Consider the following 6,000-nt stretch of genomic DNA (forward strand, 5'->3'; position numbering starts at 1 on the left):
GGGTCCTGCGGGGCGGGGCGGCCCGGGGCGGGGTCCGCACGGGGTAGGCCTCCAGGGCAACGCTCCAAGCTACACGCCCACCGCCCAACTGCGTGGCGTTGACAGGGACCCTCGCACGGTGCAGCTGTGCTGTACAGATTCCTCCTAAATTCAAAACACGGAAGAGAATCATTCTGCCATGCGCGAAGCAAACCCAGTAGCGAGTTTCCAGAACTGTCCGCGGTGTTCCAGAGTCCTGTTCTCCGCATGGCACCCCAGGGACCTCAGATGTCACGGGAAAGAAACACCAAAGTAGACAGGAAGGTACCCAGCTCAAGTTTGGCACACCTGAGATTTAGGAGCGGCGTCTGTCTGCTGCGAGTCTCTGCCGCGTGGAAGAGGCGCGGGCCCCAGGGGTGGCCGGGCTCAGCCGCCAGCCTTTACCCACCTCGCCGCATCCTAGGACTGGCGCTGACATTATGTCCTCACCTTATGTCCCTGCCTGTCCGTCCTTGGCTCAGGCCCCTCAGTGGCTGACCCTGTCCCCTCTGCCGCAGGAAGGAGCGGCTCTGGGCCTCCCCCTTCCCTCCGGCGCCCTCACCCCACCTGGCTGAAGGTGAAGCCCACCAGTCCCCTTGCTGCTACTCCGGTTCCTCGAAACGCAGTTTACTCTCAGAACGCTTCCGAGGGCAGGGGTGTCTGGGAGCCGCTGCCCACCCCGAGCTCAGTCCCACGGGCCGAGCACCCGGCAAAATGCTCTGGTGACATACTGGACTGCTTCAAGCACAAGGAAGAACATGGACAAGACAATGGATGTTCTTTTGTCATACTTGCTTCATTTTCTAACACACGTCACTTTACAGATCAAGCCCGAGCCCACGTGTCCCTCCTTCCTCGCCATTGTCCGCATGCACGTTCCTACACTCTTAAGGTGTGTGCCCAGACTCACACTCTGTAATATCATTCTGCATGTTTTTAAACTTTACACAAATATCAGAGTACACTTTTTCTGCAAGCTGGATTTTTTGCGTTATATCATGTTTGAGACTTTCCAGCGTGGGCACGTGTACTTCTCATTCATTCATTTTCATTTCTGTGTCATATTCCATTGTGTGACTAGCCCACAAGTTTTGCAGTTTTACACGGCGCTGCTGTGCACATTCCCGAGTACAGCTTCTGTGTCTGTTATCCCAGTTGCGGTTTTTCTCCCAGCTTGACTTTTCACATTAATGGTAACTTTTGATGGAAAGAAGGCTGTCTCTCTCTCCATGACTCAGGGTTTTGCACAGTAAGATACTTGAGTACATCCCAAGGTCATAAAGACGGTCAGTGCTTGAACTTCCTGGGGCTGCTGTAATGGAGCACCCCGCACTGGGGGCTTCAACAAGAAATATTGACTCTGTCACACTTCTGCAGGCCGGAAGTCTGAAATCAAGGGTGGGCAGGGCCCTGCTCCTCTGGCAGCTCTAGGGAGGACCCTTCCCGCCCCTGCCAGCTTCCGGTGTTCCCTGGCGCAGCACTCCAGCCACGCGGCCACCTTCTCGCTGTGTCTTCACGCTGTCTGCCCTCTGCGTGTCTGTGTCCAGATGTCCCCGTTTTATAAGGACACCAGTCCGTATTGGATTAGGGCCCCCCCTAATGTCCTCGAGACCCACTTTCTTAACAAAGTCACATTCTGAGGTACTGGGAGTTAGGACTTCAACAGATCTTTTGTGGGGAGGACAAAAATTAGCCAACAAAAGTCTCCTCTATTTTTCTGTCCAAGTTTTAGAGTTTTGCTTTTCACCTGCAGGCCTGCGTGTGTCTGGAACTGGGTTTTGAGTGTGGTGGGGACTCTCCTTCACCTGCTGTGTAACCTCCTCCTGGGGTCTGGAACCGAAGAGCCATCGTTCCACAGAGACACCCCTGCCACGGCTTGAGTTTCCATGTACACACACGGCTCTGTTTCTGGGCTCTTTCTCCTCTGTTTAATTGAGCTATTTCCTATTTCTGTTTCTTAATTACATAGTTTTATAAAAAAGAACTTGACCTCTAGTAGGAAAAACACCCCTTCTTTGTACTTCCTGTTCAGATTTGGTTTTTACTGTTTGGAGCTGCTAGATTTTCTGTAAGAATTCTAGCATCAGCATCTCAAGCTTTAACAAAAGCCTGTTGATATTTTAATTTGCACCATACTAATTAATCAGGGAGAAAAAATTCTCTTTTATATCAAGTCTTCCCAGTCACGCACACAATCTCTCTTCCTGTTCACTCACATCTTTCAATGAAGTCTTCCTGCTTTGCCCAGACATATCTTGCACAAGTTTGTCGCAGTTATTTCTAGGTATCCAGGTGCTCTGAGTACGTTGCTAGAATCCACAGGGTGGTTTGCGGTCGACAAGGCCGGCGGAGGAGGGCAGGAGCACCGAGAGACAGAGGCCTAAGGAAGGGGGCTCTGTGTCCAGGGACCAAGGCCGAAGGGAGCCTCTGCCCGTGGCGTGAGAATGTGAATGAGGCAGGGGGTGATGAATTGACGTGCGTGTCAGCTTGCCTCGGCCGTGGGCGTGCAGCCTCCGAGTCTGCAGGCGGGGCAGGTGGGGCGGGGCGCGGGCGACGCGGGCGGGGCGGGGCGCGGGGGCAGGCGCGGCGCGGGCGGGGCGGAGGGCACAGGCGGGGAGGGCAGGCGGGGCGCAGGCGACGCGGGCTGGGCGGGGCTGGGCAGGCGGGGCGCAGGCGACGTGGGCGGGGCGCGGGGGCAGGCGGGGCGAGGGGCACAGGCGGGGCGGGCGGGGCGGGGGAGGGCAGGCGGGGCGCAGGCGACGCGGGCGGGGCGGGGCTCAGGCGACGCGGGCGGGGCGGGGCGGGGCTCAGGCGACGCGGGCGGGGCGCGGGGGCAGGCGGGGCGGGGCGGGGGGGGCACAGGCGGGGAGGGCAGGCGGGGCGCAGGCGACGTGGGCGGGGCGGGCGACGCGCCCTCGCTGCCGCGGAGGCCCAGGCGGTGCACCGGAATTAAAGGGCGAGTGAGAGAGAATTCTTTCTGCCTGACTGTCTTCACGCCGCGACGCTTCTTCTGTCTTCAGACTCGTGCCCAGGCTGGAGCTACAGCGTCAGCTCTGCTGTCTCCACCCTGCCAGCCGCGGGTCTTGGGCCACCTCAGGCTCCGGAATCCCATGAGCCTGCTCTGCCCAGTGAGTATGTATTTAACATATTTACTCTTGGTTCTGTTTCTCTGGAGAACACAGGTTATCACAATGCAACGCGCCATTTTTTGTGACGACTTCAAATGACCTCCCTTCCCCTCCCCATGTTAACAGACAAGAAAAGCCAGGTGTCCAGGTAAGGGCTGTGAAGGCTCCTGACAGCCACTGTCAACGCTGGCGTCCGCCCGCCCCGGCGCCACACCAAAGACACCGTGCATGCCGTGCCCTCGCCCACGAGGGCGAGGAAGGGTGCAGGAAACACGCTGCGCAGGCCCGTGGTTTGTACCGGGGAACGGAAGCTATGGCAGCAAAGCCTCACAGACCTGCCCTGCCCTTTCTGATTTCCTGAGATGTGAGTCCCTCGGCCACGTGCTACCTGCTCTGGAGGCAGACAGCAGGTGGCCCGTGCTTCAGGGCGCCTCACAGAGCAGGAAGGGGCCACTCTGCCTGCTGCTGCACGGACCCCGTGCTGCTGTGAGAAGGCCGGGACACCCTCGGCACACCGTGCAAGTCTCTAAGGACCAGCGGGGACAGGGATGGTACACATGCTTGTGAACACACGTAAGCTGCCCCCTGGGGACATGCAGAGACAATAGAAAAGGGGGTGAGAAGTCCTCTGTGGGCAGGGAGACCAGGAGCCTGTGCTGTCAGCCTGGTTGCTAATAGGAGGGAGACTGTCATTAATAGCTGCTGTGTTTGCCTGCCACCACCAGTGTCCCTGGAAAGACACCTCTAACTACCCTCAGGCCACAAGATCTCCGTGTAGCTGATCCCACCCTCAGGCTCCAGGCTGAACCCAGGAGAGGGCCTGGCCCAGAAGAACCACATGGCTCAGCTCCTGGGGGCAAGGCAGCCCCAGGATCCCACGGGAGCAACTGGGAGACTGCAACCTGGCTTTCTAGGCAGACGAGATCCATCCTAGAGCTGCCGGCCCTCTGGGGCTGGAAATGGAGTGGGAAGGCGCCCACACAGCGCTGAGACACACGCATGGGCGATTCAACCTCCGACGACTTGTGAATTGTGAGACACACCAAATAGAGGTCAGTCCATGAAGGACGGGAATGAAAAGTCACACCTGTACCTAGTCAAAACTATTGGTAGGCTGACATACAAGAAGAGAAACGTCCGTTAAGTGAGAGTAGCTTGATGGAGGGTGTCGGGACGCAACCACTGGCAACATCGTCTTGTCCAAGGAGGAGCAAGACAAGACGCCCACCACCATCACCTCCGTCCAACACCAAGGAGGTTTGAACCAATGCAACAGACAGGTAAGGGAAGAGAACGTGCTTACCTACAGCAGACAACTGATAACCCCCAAATGATGAACTAGAACATAAACAGAGTAAAACACAAGTGACAGGCTAGGAGAAACCTATTTCAGTGCGCACAAAACCAGTGGAGATTAATAGCCAACATTTATGAATAGTTCTGGCCCAGCACAGTGGCTCACATGTGTAATCCCAGCACTTTGGGAGACTGAGACAAGAGGATTGCTTGAGACCAGGAGTTCAAGACCAGTCTGGGCAACATAGCGAGAGCCTATCTGTGAAAAAAACTAAAAAATTACCCAGGTGCTGTGGTGCACTTCGACAGTCCCAGCTACTTGGGAGGCTGAGGTGGGAAGAGCACTTGAGCCATGATTGTACCAGTGCACTCCAGCCTGGGCGACAGAGCAAGACCCTCTCTCTCTCTCTCTCTCTCTCTCTCACACACACACACAAATAGTTCCTACAAAATCAATAGGGAAAAAGACACCCCCCCAAAAAGAGGAAATTCCTAGAAGAAACCCAAATGGGTGATAAACATAATCTCTCCTACGGAGATATTCACATATACACACAAAGACATACAAATTTACTCCTTGCAGCATTGTCAGTAATGGTGGAAACTAAAGATTGACCTGAGGGTTGACCAACGGTGCAGAGGGGTCAAAGCGACTGTAATGTAGCCACGTAAGGGACAGGGTGGACCCACATACACTGCCAGGGAAAGGCTGGTAAAATGCATCATTAGGTTCTCTAAAAAGGCAAGGTATGGAACAGTATGTGTCGAATAAATCCATACATGTTATTTTAAAAATATGTAGGCCGGGCGTGGTGGCTAACGCCTGTAATCCTAGCACTCTGGGAGGCCGAGGCGGGTGGATCGCTCGAGGTCAGGAGTTCAAGACCAGCCTGAGCAAGAGCGAGACCCTGTCTCTACTAAAAATAGAAAGAAATTATCTGGCCAACTAAATATATATATAGAAAAAATTAGCCAGGCATGGTGGCACATGCCTGTAGTCCCAGCTACTAGGGAGGCTGAGGCAGTAGGATCGCTTAAGCCCAGGAGTTTGAGGTTGCTGTGAGCTAGGCTGACGCCACGGCACTCACTCTAGCTGGGCAACAGAGTGAGACTCTGTCTCAAAATAAAATAAAATAAAATAAAAATATGTAAACACAAGACTAGACCTTCTCCACATCTCTAAGGAGTACATGTTTTATTTTTGTTTTTTAAGTATAGAATGGTATTTAGAAACCATTTATTAACATTTAATAAATGGATTTGTTAAGATGAGTCTAATGTCTGATGAGTGTCAGGGTTAAAATTGGGATTTCAGGACATGAATATGTTATTATGAATATTTTTCCTTGGGAAAATATAATACTAAAAAAAGCCCTTTTATTTCTTCTAAATGCCCTGCAGCCATAGAACTTAACACATGCAGCAGTCATCACTCTGCATTTAATGATCTGTACCCTCCTTACTCCCACACCCAAAATTCTTCACTTCACTTGGTGTTTGTCCCCATTTGGAGGAAATAAAACTTCTCAGCAAGCAGACTGAAAAAAACATTTGGAGG

At 53.8% G+C, this 6,000-nt stretch overlaps 1 long non-coding RNA gene across 2 annotated transcripts in view; it reads right to left on the reverse strand.

Moving 5' to 3' along the window:
- LOC123644552 overlaps positions 1-2,554 on the reverse strand; it is a 46,894-nt gene extending 44,340 nt beyond the window's left edge. For both annotated transcript variants that reach the window (XR_006737176.1, XR_006737175.1), the window contains exon 1: positions 2,235-2,554. This is a non-coding gene — a long non-coding RNA (uncharacterized LOC123644552). The remainder of the gene's footprint in view (positions 1-2,234) is intronic.
- Between the last annotated feature and the right edge of the window lie 3,446 nt (positions 2,555-6,000).

Source organism: Lemur catta, chromosome 9 (genome assembly GCF_020740605.2).
Source record: "Lemur catta isolate mLemCat1 chromosome 9, mLemCat1.pri, whole genome shotgun sequence".
Taxonomy (NCBI): Eukaryota; Metazoa; Chordata; class Mammalia; order Primates; family Lemuridae; genus Lemur; species Lemur catta.